Source organism: Python bivittatus, unplaced genomic scaffold, assembly GCF_059951505.1.
Source record: "Python bivittatus isolate LINGU-HERP-01145 unplaced genomic scaffold, Pbiv_v1 ctg000200_np1212, whole genome shotgun sequence".
NCBI lineage: Eukaryota > Metazoa > Chordata > Lepidosauria > Squamata > Pythonidae > Python > Python bivittatus.
Genome location: NW_028277040.1, coordinates 14,982,738 through 14,997,948, shown reverse-complemented (window position 1 = coordinate 14,997,948; position 15,211 = coordinate 14,982,738). Strand labels below are relative to the sequence as shown.

General features: G+C 38.0%; 1 long non-coding RNA gene across 1 annotated transcript; it reads left to right on the top strand.

Moving 5' to 3' along the window:
• The first annotated feature begins 474 nt into the window (after nt 1–474).
• On the top strand, nt 475–9,516 carry LOC148216544 (uncharacterized). The gene is made up of 4 exons (XR_015795235.1): nt 475–554; nt 1,273–1,343; nt 2,994–3,107; nt 9,212–9,516. It is a non-coding gene; the product is annotated as an uncharacterized LOC148216544 (long non-coding RNA).
• Nucleotides 9,517–15,211: the final 5,695 nt, after the last annotated feature.

Genomic DNA, 15,211 nt, shown 5'->3' with positions numbered 1-15,211 from the left:
TGTAGGATCTTGTATGATTGTATTTTTAATTGTCTCATGTTGTACACTGCCCAAAGTGGAGATGGAGTCAGGTGGCCTATAAAACAAACAAACAATAAATATATTGATGGTTATTAAATTGCCAGATGAATATATAGGAGGCATTTGAAATTCAGTGCAGAACAAGGAACATGATTCATAAAAGACATATAGAAAATAGCCAGCTGGCTGCCAGATAGTTGATTTTGGTGGTTCTCTTCCTCAGTACCACCCATTACTCTAATAAATGTTTATTTGCCTGACAATATTGACATAGCAAAGTCAGTTGTCCATTATGTTTGGACAGCAGTAAACTCAATACTTTACAACTTTCAAAGCCCTGAAAGTACATACATGCTTATACAGACATAGATATATACATATGTACATACTCAGCATTGAAATAAATAAAAGATCCTGATGTGAACTGTTTATTTTAGGAATGATTCCAGATGTTTGCAAGTGTGGAAGTCCTGCTGTTCCTCAAAGGGAAATGACCTCAAGTTAACCATAAGAAGAACCTCTAATATGAAAATGTATGGGAGCACTTTAATTAATTTCTTCTTTATAGCTATAGGCACAAATAGTGTTTAGATCCAGAATGTGTAGACATTAAAAAGGGCACTTCTCAAAAAGAGAATTGTGTTGTATTTTATATTGTGCTTTTACACACCCCGGACCAAATTATTTTGTCTTTGTAAGAAAATTCCCTCCCTGTGCAGGAGGGCTAACAGTGTCCAAGAGATTACCGTGCTGGAAATTTAAAAATCATTCAGTATGGCAAAGGAAGCCTAAATTTTCTCAGTACAAGGACTTAGTTTACAGCAACTTATAAACCTAGAGCTTCAACAATGTTAGTGGACATTCCATTGATGCCTGCCTCCCTCTCCCTTACTCTCATTCTCCCCCCAATGTTGATGATGATCATTATGATCATGATCATCATCTTTCATCTTTATTTTTGGTCAACTTAAGTTGGTGTACAAACCTAATGTTTCCGCCTCCTATTTCCCCACAACAACAATCTTGTGGGATGAGATGGGCTGAGAGGGGGTGACTGGCCTGATGTCACCCAGCCAGCCTCCATGCCTAAGGGAGGACTAGAACTCAGAGTCTCCTGCTTTCTAGTTCAGTACCTTAACCACTACACCAAAGTATAAGAGATAGGTCAGTATAGAATAGATTTTTCTTGCATTGTTTACTGTATAAATATTTATATCTTTCTTTTCTGCTGCCCACCCCCTATTTCATCAGAGATATCTCTGGAGCAAATGTTGATCCATATACTACTCTAGAAACAAATCCCTCAGCTTAAGTAGGTATAGGTACGTATGTATGTATATATGTATTGACTGAAATATGTGGGTGGATAGGGGTGAGTGTGTGTGTGTGGGGGGGGCAGTCTATTGTCCTTGGGTTACTGTAGCCGAGGACAAAGAAAGGGTTCCAGTAAATTATGGTTCTGCTGAATGTGTGCTTTTGGTAAACATGTTCCACAGTGAATCTGGTGTGCTGCCAGTCTAGAGCTTGTAGGAGTTGAGACACAGACTGAGACTTTCTGCAGTAATCTCTTCATCAATCTCATGCCATTGGGGAAACAATAAGGAGGATGGTGTTTCTTGTACTTGACCTCTGTTTACTTAGCAAGTCGCCTGTTGCTAGCATCAGCACAGTTACACCCAGAGGCCTAGCTCAGTCAGATCTCTCTTGAGAGCAGCTGTCCTTGGTTTTGTGTCAGATCACATGCTCGGAGCCAGAGATTCATATTTAATGCCCCCCTCTCAACTTTAGTTGTGGTTTTTTAATGTAATTTCTCCTCTCTCTTCCTTTATTTTCCATATGGGAGGGGGAGGATAGAAATACTTCCCCACAGTGGTGCTGACGTGGAAAGGAACAATTATGCTTGTGGAAAAGTGAGGCTTTCTTACATCCAGGGAGAAAAAAGATTCTGCCAGCTATGAGATACAGGGAACATTTGAAAAGGCAACTTAAAGTCTGTGTGGATTATTTCCAGTGGGAATAATAAGGGTTCAGAAACACCAGATGTTTGTTGGAGTTTATAGGAAATCTTATCAAGGTCATGGGTTATGCTGTCAATCTCTAGTCCCACCACAGCACAAACTCCAACTTGGTTCGATCAGAGGGAGTTTGGGGATCAGGCAAATTATAGTATTCCATTCATCAAGCTGACATCCCAGGCAGGACTCTCCAGATTTCTGGGTCAAGCAGCCCTGGCGAAATACATGTGCAATAAAAGAAACACAACGCTCTCATTGCAGTCACTTGGGATCCTTAACACAGCAGCCTTGATCCAGAGCCCTGTGTCTGCTCTGATAATGAGAAGTTGCTCTGTGCATGCAAACCTCCCTCTTTGCTTTGATATACGTGGTGGTATTTTTTGAGCACGTGGATAGCAAATGTTCTACAGACTGTTGTTATTCTATAAGGAGACTGGAGTGCCTGCACCTCCAAGCCACAGTGAGTTAGTGCAGAGAAGTCTTCCTGGTTGCATTCATCATTCCTGGGTGAGAACCATATAAAGCAGGGTTCCTCAACCTCAGCAACTTTAAGATGGGTGGACTGGCTGGGGAATTCTGGGAGTTGAAGTCCACCCATCTTAAAGTTGCTGAGGTTGAGGAACCCTGATATCAATGTGGAAACAGGGCCAGCCCAAGAAATGTGCCCCCATTTCGCAATCCTGCACAAGATCCACTTAGTTGACATGCATGCTATCCATATTATTATGACTCATGAAGCAGAAATTTTTGCAAGGACTGCCTCTGTCTAATGGTAGGACTATCTTTATGTGGAAAATCTGTGTATTTTGTGACTTTCTAGGTCCTCAAGTTAATTACCTTCAATGACTCTTTATTTTATTTATTTATTTATTAAATTTATATGCCGCCCATCTCCCCCAGAGTGTGGAAAGCCTATGGAATGACTTTAATTATATCTATTATTTACCTTTTTCACAGCCATTGCTATAAATTCTGCAAATATAATTTGGTTTCTCAGAGGCTCCTTCTTAAACTGTTTTCCAAAGAAAGTTCATATTGAAGTGTCTGGGAACTGAATAGGTCTTATTTCAGGTAAGTAGGCATATATCTGAAGATGCAATTTTTTAAAAAAACAGCAGCAATCTAGGAACCTAACACGTGTATGTATGTATGTATGTATGTATGTGTATATGTATTTACTTACTAACATTCAAAACCTGCCCAGCTCCAAAGACACCAGGTGGTTAACATCCCGGTAATAAAACTTACAAAGTAACAAAAATGATATGAAAACAATAGTAATATGAAAGCAAAGAATAACAGAATATCGGAGAGCCGGTTTGGTGGAATGGCTAAGGTGCTGGCCTAAAATGCAGGAGACCGTGGCTTCTAGGCCTCCCATTGGCATGAAAGCCAGCTAGGTGACTTTGGGTCAGTCACTCTTTCTCAGCCCAACCCACCTCACAGGGTTGCTGTTGTGAGAAAAATAGGAGGCAGGGGTGTTAAGTATGTTCGCCAACTTGAAATAGGAGGCAGGGGTGCTAAGTATGTTCGCCAACTTTTTATATAAAAAAGGTGGGATGACGTTGTTGTTGATATTATTATTATTATTTAAAAGCAATCACACCACAGCTTTCAAGCTGTATGTGCTTTTTTAAGTAGCCACCTCTTTGGTGCTTGCCAAAAAGATAGGAATGTGGAGGCTGGGAAATTGTGGGAGTTGACGTCTACACATCTTAAAGTTGCCAAGTTTGAAAAACTGCCCTAGACTGATTAAATAGGATGGATAAATTCCTTCTGCAGGAGGCGATTGTAGATAATTTGGACCTACGCCGTGCAGAACTTTATTCCATTATCTTAAACTGTACTTGGAAAGAAGTGGGTATCCAAAATATAGCACCTGTAATTTCAACATAACCCTGCTAAAGTGCCCACCTTGCCCTCCCAGCATATGGACTTCTGCATTTTGCACCAGTCTGAGTCTCCGAATAGTCTTCAAGTAAAGCACACTGCAGTGGTCCAATTGTGAAATAATAAGGACTCTCAAATATAATAAATAATGTTTTTAACTTTAAGAAATATTATAAATTTAAAAGAGCAAAGCAGACTGGCAGCTGCAAACTTTAAATTGTCCCACCATGCCAATTGCTTACCATAGATTACAGAGTGGATTGTATCTCCTTATGGCCCGTCCATCTCCATGGAAGGGGCGGGACTTCCAGGTGGTCTGTATAAATATATCTGCTCTGATACCAATAGAAACAAGCAAACAATTCATAAGAGATTGTGCAATAATAAGCCATGTATTGAATATCTGGGATAAATACAAGAAAAGAAAAAGCCTGGATTTCCCCCCTCTTGTTTTTTTATTAAGTGTTCACTTTCATGAAGAGGAAAACAAGAAATTCACTCTGTGGGGTTTAAGAACAATTTGTTTAGATTGCAAGATTGGATTTTAATAAGGTGAATGTAAAATCTTTTGAGACTCCTTCTTCACAGTGGTCTTGCTCACTGGTTTCAGTATCTTCCAATAAGTAGCATAATATTAAAATACACGAGGGGGAACACCTAGAGACTCGACTGAATTTGAAAATCTTATAACAGGTAACTCGGAACATTTGCTGATCCTTATTTATAAATTGGTGAAGTATGACTCAGAAACCAAACAGTGGTGAATGATTAAATAGATGAAGAATTTAAATATAGTAATAGATATGCAACAATGGGGATTTCAACAGAAATTGCTTATTCATTTGTGTTTTATTCTTCTATTCTGTTGCTTTATGTGCTTATTTTGTTATTGTTACAGTTGTTTGAAATACTTCAAGAGTATTTTTTTTAAAAAAGTGTTTAAAAAGATAACACTACATATTAAGGCAGTGTTTCTCAACCTCAGCAACTTTAAGATGTGTGGACTTCAGCTCCCAGACTTCAATTCCCCATGCTGGCTGGGGAATTCTGGGGATTGAAGTCCACACATCTTAAAGTTGCCGATGTTGAAAAACACTGTATTAAGGTATCCCACTCAGAAAGTAGAGGCAGAGCATTTTAGTGGCTTGGAAAGAATCAGCTGCCATTTCCTGCTTTATGCTGCATTCAGCATTAAGGCTGCAGATTTAGCTGGGGGAGTATGGGAGAACATTACCTAGAGTAGACAATTATATTAATGGTAAATCCAATTCCAGTCTTTGAACCTGGGGCACTTGTTGCCTGCTGAAAATTGCCTCTCCACAGCTGCCTCTTTGCTTCCAAAATTCTATTTGAATCAAGTGATAATCCTGAGAGCAAGGAGTTACTTCAGTAGAGGAGGGATGAGTTGAACCCATCTTTTCCCTACACAATAATTGTGGTTCGGATTGAGGAAGCAACCAGACCTCTTTTGTAAAAGAAGCATGGGAAATCTCCAACAAGGGATTCAAACGTTACTAATTTAACATGTAGCCTGAATCTCTGATTTAACATGTAATTCTAATTTCACTTTCTGTGAGGAAGTCTCAATGAACTCAGGGAGACTTACTTCGTGATACATATGTATAGTATTGCACGATAAACCACTTGTACTTGGTGAAACCCTGGTGTAACCCACATGGTTTGTGCTCTACAAGCCACACTGACATTTTTCCCTATCTGTAGTGAAGTGTTTAACAATTCTGGTGAGTATACATTTGCTTTAAATTGGCTGCCTTGGGAATTTTACCCCATCTAATAGCATTTGCACATGTGAAAACATGTGAAAACAGCATGTGAAAAGCTCAATTGATTATGTAGATCATGCAACCACATCAACAAACCTTCTCCAGAATAATCTGTCCCCAGTCTGGCCCTTTGGGTCTTCGAACAGTGCACCCATTGCCACTGTAATTGGGTCCATCTACCTTGTTGTTGGTCATCCTTTTCTTCTCATTCCCAGCATTATAAACTTCTTAAATGAGCTATGTCTTTGTATAATATGTCCAAAATATGGTAATTTGAGTCTGGTCATTTGTGCCTTGAGTGAGAACTCTGATTAGTTTTATGATTCATTTGTTTGTTTTCTTGGCTATCTGTGGTATTCTCAAGAGCCTTTTCCAACATTTGAAAGTGTCAAACATTTTTTATTTTGCTTCTTCAAAGTCTGACTTTTGCTTCCATGGAGTGGCAAAATCATTGCCTTCACGATTCTGATGTTTGTGGCTATAAACACATTACAGCATCTGAATATCATTTCCAAGATCTTCATTGCTATTCTACCAAGTGATTTTGTGCAATGCATTTCTTGATTGCTCATTCCTTTACTGCTTCAAGTTCCTTTTATCAGTTCTAAGGCTAATTGTCGTACTTTTTGCCATTAGTTTGATCTTCTTTATGTTTAATCATAGTCCCATTTTTTCACTGTGCCTGTTGACTTCCATCTCTAGAGCTTCCAGATCATTTGAATTTTCACCTATCTGAATAGTGTCATCAGAATAGCACAGATTATTGATGTTTCTGCCTCCAATTTAAAACCTTGGTCATCTATATCCAATCCAGCCTCTCTCAATATATACTCAACATGTAGGTTGAATAAATAAGGAGAACATATATAGCCTTGTCTCACTCCTTTACCAGCCTGGAGCCAGTCTGTTTCACCATGTTCTGTCTGGACTGTGGTTTCCTGTCCTAGGTATGGGTTTTGCATGAGGATAATGAGATGTTCTGGGATTCCTATTTACCTAAGGACATTCCACAGCTTGACATGGTCAACACAATCAAAGCCTGGCATAGTCAACTCAATCAAAGACCTTGCTATAATAATTGGAGCACATACTGACTTATTTTTGGTACTCTTTGGCTTTCTCAATTATCCAGCATGCATCAGCAATAATGTCTCTCATTTCTCAGCCTTTTGTAAAGCCAGCTTGAACATCTGGCATTTCCCTTTCTGTGTAGGGCTCTAATCTCAGTTGGACGATCCTAAGCATTATTTTGTTACCATGTAAAATTAAAGATATTGTATGATAGTTTGCACACTGTTAAGTCTCCTTTCTTTGATATTGGTATGTAGACTGATCTATTCCAATCTGTTGCCCACTGTGTCATTCTCCAAGTTTGCTCACATAGTTTTGTTAGAACTTTTCTAATTTTTATTGTTCTGTTGCTGTTTTTCTGTAGATATTCCATCAATTCCTCTAGCCTTCTGACTTAGTAATTATCAGGATGCTGATTTAACTTCATGGTTTAGTACTAGAGGTTATTGTAAATAGGAAATATTTCCTAGGGTAGGTTGGGTGTTGATATCTCTATTTATTGAATTTCAGTATATTCCTTCTTTCTTTGATCTTAATTGAATCAATTGCTATCTGTTCATTGGTATCTTTTAGCATACTAATTCAAGGTTGGAACCTCCTGAGTTTGAAGATCTTTTGGAAGACTTTGTTTTTTCTGTTTCTATTTCCATCTTCGGTGTATTTACAGATGTTGTAATACTACTTCTTGTCTTTTCTAATAGCTCTCTGAAATTCTTTGTTAAGTTCCTTCCTGAGATCTCTGTCTATCTTGGCACTGGTTTCCCTTCTCTTCTTGGCAATTTCCACTGTTAGTTCTAATATCCAGTTTGCTTTCCTCTGTTTGCTTTTATCTTTGGCAGTCTTTTTCAACATGCATTCTTAACTATTTCTTTGATTTTATTCCACAATTCATCTGGTTCCCTATCAAGGACGTTCAGGACTTCAAAGTGATTCAGGATGTTCTCCTTGAAAATGGTAAGTAGATATACTCAAGATCATATCATGGAAACCGGTTGGCTTTCTCCTGCTGCTTTAGCTTGACTTGGAATTTGTACATGAGCAGTTTGTGATCTGTTCAACAATCAGCCTCTGGCCCCATCTTTGCTGTTATAACTGAGCTGTTCCACTTCCTTGTGTCACAAATATAATCAATTTGATTTCTGTGTACTCCATCTTGTGATGTACATGTATTGTTAGCTACTGTTTTGTTGAAAACTGTTAGCAGTGAAGAAATCATTGGATTGGTAAAACTGATTTGCTTCATTTCTGTTTCCTTGGCCATACAGTGCAACTAGATTTTCCTCCTTAATATTTCCAGTTTTGGCATTCCAATCTCCAGCAACAAGCAGCACATTTTGCCTACATATTCTGTTGATTTCAAATTGAACTTGATCAGAAAACTTTTCACCTTCCTCTTCTCCATCAGTAGCTGGAGCATAAACCCAGAAACCTGAAAGGGACCTTTAATATTACTATAAAAAGTGAATACAGATTGCCTCCAGAAAAGTATGTGTATTCTTTCTTGGCTTGCTACTTTTCCTAAAGGAGGGAAAAGGGGGGGGGGTAGAATATTGTTAATGCCCCTAGCAATGAGGTACTAAAATAGAGGTACTATATACCTTCTTTTTCTCTCTGTGTGTATGTGTGTGCTTTTGAGTCAGTGTTGAATCCTGCAGTTTTCTTGCTAAGATTTCAGAAGTGTTTTGCCCTTGCCTCCTTCCTAGGGCTGAGAGAGAGTGACTGGCTCAAGTTCACCCAGCTGGCTTGGTGCCTCAGGCAGGACTAGAACTCATAGGCTCCTGGTTTCTAGCTTGATGCCTTCACCACATGGCAACCAGTCAGAACAGAATGCTTCAATTTAATGAAATGTAATAGAGCTGAAGTCAGTTTATTGACTTTTGGAGGAATAAGGATGGGAACGGGGCTTTGTAAGCAGAGACCTATATTAATCAAAGGTGTAATTCTAAAACGCTTGAAATGGGAGAGGGTGGGTAGGGATTTTTGAGGTGGATTACATTCCAGTGATTATACCATAGCTCAATATGGATGCCTTATATCCTGGGTGTGTGGATGGCAGCAGCTGAAGGAGTCTACCCTGGAAAGTAAACTTCATTTAGGATATACCTGGGGCTTGTGACTGAAAGAGAACAGTCCTAGCCAGGAAATCTACCCTGTGCGGGGCTCTGTAGAAAATGGTGGCAAACAGCTCACCCCAATTCAGAATGAGCTTGAGCGAAAAGGATCCTTTTTACAAAGGAACGTTGCTCAGCTCATGAAGCCCATTGCAATATATTAATGATGTGGGCCTGCTTTTGGTAATTTGTCGAGCCAGGAGTACCTATGGCACAGACTGCCACAGACCGCCCTAACAAATCCCACTTTTCCAGCCTTAGCTATGGCAACACCAATAAGAAGTATTTGAACTGTGATCTCTGTTTCTCTTCACACTAGGTACCAGAACCGTCCAGAACTGTAGGACGAAGAGTGATACAACCTGACAGCCCACTCTGCTGACAAAGGGTATTGTGACCTTCAGCAGAGATATTTAACTCTTTCTTCTGCTGTCCTGTTGCCAATACAATTTGACCCATCTGTTTCACCTTGAGAGATTCCAGACACTCTATCCTGCACTGGCAGACAGTTTGGCTGAGAAAATCAGGTCTACGTCTACAGGCAATCTGTTCATAGGTGGCAAGTGTAATCAGGTCTTCATCAGGCAGACGTGTTTTTTTCCTGTTGTTTTTTCCCCCACTTTTTTTAAAAGCACTTGTTATGTGTGTTTTTTTCCTTCCTTGACAATGCATGTATTTCTATTATCTTTGTGGGTTTTTTTCCTTTTTCTGTTATTATTTTAAAAACAATAAAAAAATTTAAAAAGTACGATATGATGCCTACCTGATTTACCTGCTGCAAAATCTTTGGATGAGTATGTAGTGATCCACATAGAAGAAAATGCCACAACTGTTGGCTTTGTATGATAAATGAACCTGGATGCTTTTTCTTACTCACAATCATGGTTAAAGCAAAGCACAGCTTAGCAAGCTATCTGAACTCAGCTGTTTTTCCATTTTTCCATTTCAAATCTCCCCTTCTTGAAATTGTGTTTTGACAGAGATGTTACACATTTGGGTTTTATTATATTCTGTGATATGTGGTGTGTAATTTGCATCTTTATAGACCTCTTTCATTAATGAATATGGATGTCAGAACAGTATATGGGGTTCTTGCTAGCCAACTACAGAGGTAAAAAAATGTAATACAAATATATACATACGCACACACACACACATATCACAGACAAGTTGCTGATTATCTAAAAATAACAGTAAATTCTGCAGCTTTAAATATTGCTCAGGAGGACCCCATTGTAATTACTTTGTATACAGATTTCATGGGCAATATTTATTGTTCTTTCAATAACACTACTTTGGCATCTATAAATAATACTTATAAAAAATTAAAATTGCAATTAATTTAACAAATAATACTATTCCGTTAATATTGGAAACATATTCATCTTTTCAGGAAAAACAGGGATTCAGCACCCCAAATATTTAACGATCACAAAAAAGTTGATTTGACAGAGATGGAAGGATGTTCTCAGTCAATCATATCATGATCTGAAGAACATACTGTAGCTGTCTTTCCATTTCGGTTGCAAGTGACTTGATTGGAGCATTAGATAGACATTTGGTCTGCTTACACTAGTCTGGATGTTTAATCTACTATCTGTTCCCCCTCCCTTTTTTTTTCTTTTCTAAAGTTATGTAAACTAACTTAAATGTAAACAAATTAATTTACCAGACAATATAAAATATATGTAAGGCTAGCTGAAGAGTCTACAGGGGATTATTATTTTTGAAAAGAATACAGTGAAGACTTTTTTTTAAAACGACTTGTTTATCTAAGTAACACTTGAGAAACTCAGAAATAAAAGCTTACATTCTACTTTTTCAAACTTAAAAAATAGTTTCAGTTGACTTGAATGTAATAAAAAACATAGCTATAATATATAAACAGTGAATATTAATGACTGCAATGATTTGTTTATATCAAGATGATCACTGTTACAATCATGAAAAGATATAGTGAGGGACATTTTTCCCCACATCCCTTCTTACAGTTATTTGCACATATTCAAATAATCAGAAATCTACTTAAGATTGTATCTCAGCAGTTTAGGGCCTTCAATGTGATTGATGGCCCAGATTGGATAAAGGTCCTACACTGATTGCCAAGTATCTTATTTTACAGCCTTGGAATTTTCATCTTGATGTGAAAAATAGTGTTTTATGCTGCTTGATTAAAAAAAAAAGAAAGTGGGGGGAAGGATATTATATATTGATAACTGTGAAGGAAAGAGAGGGGAGGGCTGCATCTGAACAGTAGGTTGAATTATTGACTATTTTGCATACTTTTTAATTTCAGTACATTTCACAGTCTTAGTTTATCTTAGTTTGCAGATTGTAAGGGCTAAAATAATGTGGCATTCTTAAAGTCTTTGAGTTCAAATTGGAAAAATTGAATCACTGATTTACTGGTAGTCAGTGCAGTCTCAGAAGCTATTATTTTGCAGATCTCAAAAATAGATAAGAGGCTGTAACCTGGGGCAGCAAGTTACTTTCAGCGTCGCTTGCCTCCGTTCAGTACCTCCTAACCAAAGCTCTTGGCCAGCATATCCCTCTTTGGCTCAACTGATGGCCAAAACACCTAGCAGCATATCCCAGAGAAGCTGAACCGGTGGCCTCTTAGCCAGCACCACTGACCTGAAGGCCTGGGACCTGCTATGCAAAGTTCTCCGGGCTCTACTGACTAAGAGCTTTGGCCAGCTGGTACCAAATGGAGGTGAACCAGAGGTATCTGAGGAAAAGAAGATTCTGGTAGGGCATATTGGGGGAACTGATCCAATGATGCCACCAACCTGTCCCTCCCCACCACCAGAAAAGCTCCTAGATTACTGAACCCTGGGAACTTTGGCCAGGGATCCCAGAAGGGGCTGGTAGATGGTGCCCCAAACTCATCTGCCTTAGGACATACTGGCCAGGAGCTTAGACCAAATTGGTTCTAGGCCACCTGAATTGCTTCATCAGGGCAAATGTTTTGCTTCATCAAAGCAAAGTATCTTTGCTTTGACAAAATGTTACAGGTCACTCCACAACCCAAGCTGCTTTAATGAAAGCAAAACTGAGTTGCTTTCTAGAAGCCTATTGTATAGTATTGGACCCGTTACAAAATACAGATAAAACAGCCTGACAAAATCTACACAAGGATATTTATCAAAGCAAAGCAAGGACTTGGTTTTAAAGGTATTAGAAGTAGTAATAATAGTAATATTAAATAAATCAAATAAAACCTGCAAGCTAAACAGGCATGAAAAATAGTTGACACACCCCTAGTATCTGATATCAAACAATAATATACACTAAAGAAGGCCTGCCTAACAATGCATGTAGGCTGCATGAGGCTCACCAAGAAGCATTTTGCAGCCCTCTGGCCTTTTAAAAAAGTAATAAATTCACCACCCCCTCCCCAGAAGCCATGCTACTGAGTATCTTCAAGCCTCACCGCTGCCGTCAGTTCCAGTCCTGCACCTGCTCTGCTAGCCACTGTACAGCTGATTGGCATGCCAGGTATTCCCTTGTAGCCCACAGTTATTTTTAATTTATCAGTGTGGCCTACAGGTTGTGCAGGCTTGCACTAAAGCATCAGATTTGTTGACCCTCCAATCCATAGAATTCAGCTTTGGTTACCCTCTTCAGTAATGCCATTTATACAAGGGCACATATGGTGAAAACTAGGCTGCACTTTATTATCCCATCAATGGTTCATTAGAAGATGGGCCAGAATACCTTACTTTTTAGGCCAGTGTTGTCCAAACTTGGGCACTTTAAGATGAGTGGACTTCAACTTCCAGAATTCCCTAGCCAGCCATGCTGGCTGGGGAATTCTGGGAGTTGAAGTCCACTCATCTTAAAGTGCCCAAGTTTGGACAACACTGTTTTAGTCATTGAATGAAGAGAATCTTTAATAGAAGGACTAATAATTCTCCCACCGGAAAGATTAGGGTGTGTCAATTTGTGAAAACTGCAAAAAGAAAGAAGGGGTGGGGGGAACCATTAGAAGCATTGAGTTCCAAAGATAAGCAAAGAATGACTTTATAAATAGAGATCAAAGAGTTTCAAAGAGAAGCACAAGAAAGCTACACAGACAATTAGAACACATTGACCACTAGAAAAAGTGAAGAATATAAACTAATGGCCAATCCCAGGTCATACATTTACGAAGCAGTGCTAAATAATTTGGTAACATTAATATCATTCTTCTATCAATGCCAGCTAACAAAAAAGTTAAATATCAGGAAACCTTCTGAGAAACTGAGTTACATTTAGTGCGCATGAATCATGGCCAGATTTTGCTGGAATGTGCCCACATTTTCTCCAGGAATTCACTGCTTAATTAAAAAATCCTTCCCGATTCCTAGTTTTATACCTACTTCATCATCATAACCAATATGTTTCAGAAGAATGAAAACAACTCTAACCCTTATCAAGTATGAGTAATTAAACTGAAGGAACCAAGGCACATTCAGTACTTACTATGTGGGATGTTGTGTTCTCTTTGGCTAATTTAGTAATGATGGAGTATAGCTAAAACAGATGTTTTTCTAGATACTGGCATCAAAATAATAATAAAAAAAATTACATGCTGGATTCTAACTTTTTAATAAATCTAACAATGAAGCAAAGGCCAAATGCTATGCACAATGTTTGTTTCCATGGAAGTATTTAATTTTATTGATATTATGTAGGCGATTTGAAATAATTTTTGTTTTTAATTAAGTCTACCACATTGGAAGCAACCATAAATGGGTCCATACAGTCTGTACATGTCCCCTAATGGGCATTTCTTCTTTGGTCAATATATTGGCTAATATATTTCAGAAAATTGTAAGGACTTTAAAAAATACTCTAGGCTATTTCCAAAATCAAGTGACACTCTGTTGACTCATGCATCTGTCTTGAAGATATATGTAGATGCTGAGTTTCTCGTGGCTCTTGACTGACAATGAAATGTACACAGCAGAAATAAATACTTCTCATCTGGCTCCTCTGATATTCCAAAACAGATTGCAAAATATATGGATCCATCTGCAAGCAAGATCTGTATCTTACTGCATTCTACGCTATGTAGAATGGGTTAAGATCAACAATTCTAATTAATCTAGATTTCATCCAAAATATAAGTACAGGTAACCAAAATAGAATTTTTATTTAAAAATTATCTGCGTTGCCCTTGGGACTACCTATTATGGTATCATTGATTCCACAAGATATTTTAATAGAGTATCTTTTATAGATTCCTTCACAAATACACATTTAATCAGTAATTCATTCTGCTTTTTTTCTGTAGCAGGCTTTGGATAAATATGGAACAAATTGCCACTGTAATTATGGCAGCCCCCCTTTTTCTCAGTTCAGGAGTCGGCTCAAACATGTCTTTTCAGCCAAGCCTTTTGGAGTTTTAGGTCATTTATGGATTTTTTTTTCACTGTGCAATATTATCTGTTTATAGGTTACCCAGAGCCATTTGGATTGGTGGCATATAAATCTGTAAAATAAATGAACAAACTTGTATGAGTAAAGGTTTGTTTCAGTCCTAGAAAAATCATTGTAAACACCAGTGGAAACAAGATGTGCCACCTGACAGTTCATCGGATAACCTCTAATAAAAACTCAGATTTCATATCTAAAAGCATCAGATGATCCCTATACACATACCCATTGCAGGGTAAACAATGTTATCAGAATGCAGAGATGGAGTAAGGGATAATAAGGCCAAGAAATTAAAGGCATGAGATAAGAAAAAGAAATATAACTAAAACTAGTTTACACCAATATAATGTACTCTCTCTCCATACTATTCCATCCTTGCAAATAATTCTTACTTCTATCACATCTAACACAGCTTCAAACACAATCTTTACTCCATCTAACACAATATTCTCCTTCAATCTTCCCCTTCCTCTCAATCCATTACTCTTCCTTCATATATTTGCTTTGCAAATCAATCATTCATTCTTTCTATATATCAACCCATTACAATATACTTTTTTGTACTTGTGACTCACTTTTATATTAGTATATATTCATTCACCACCCATATGTTCTTGACCCTATGCCTTACTGTTTTTCACCACACACACTCCTTATATACCTCACTTCCACTGCACTCAATTTAATTTTATGTTTTTCCTGACATCCTCACATTTCAAAAACATACTCTTCTACAGAGCCATTTTTACTTTTTTTGATATTCAGGCTTCACAATAGATCACATATGTTCACTATCTTTCTATTATCATTTGCCCATATACATTTCTTCATTCTTTTCCTCATCTCTAGTAAGTTTTCACCATTTATGTATAATGGTGAAATAATTGTAAATTTCACT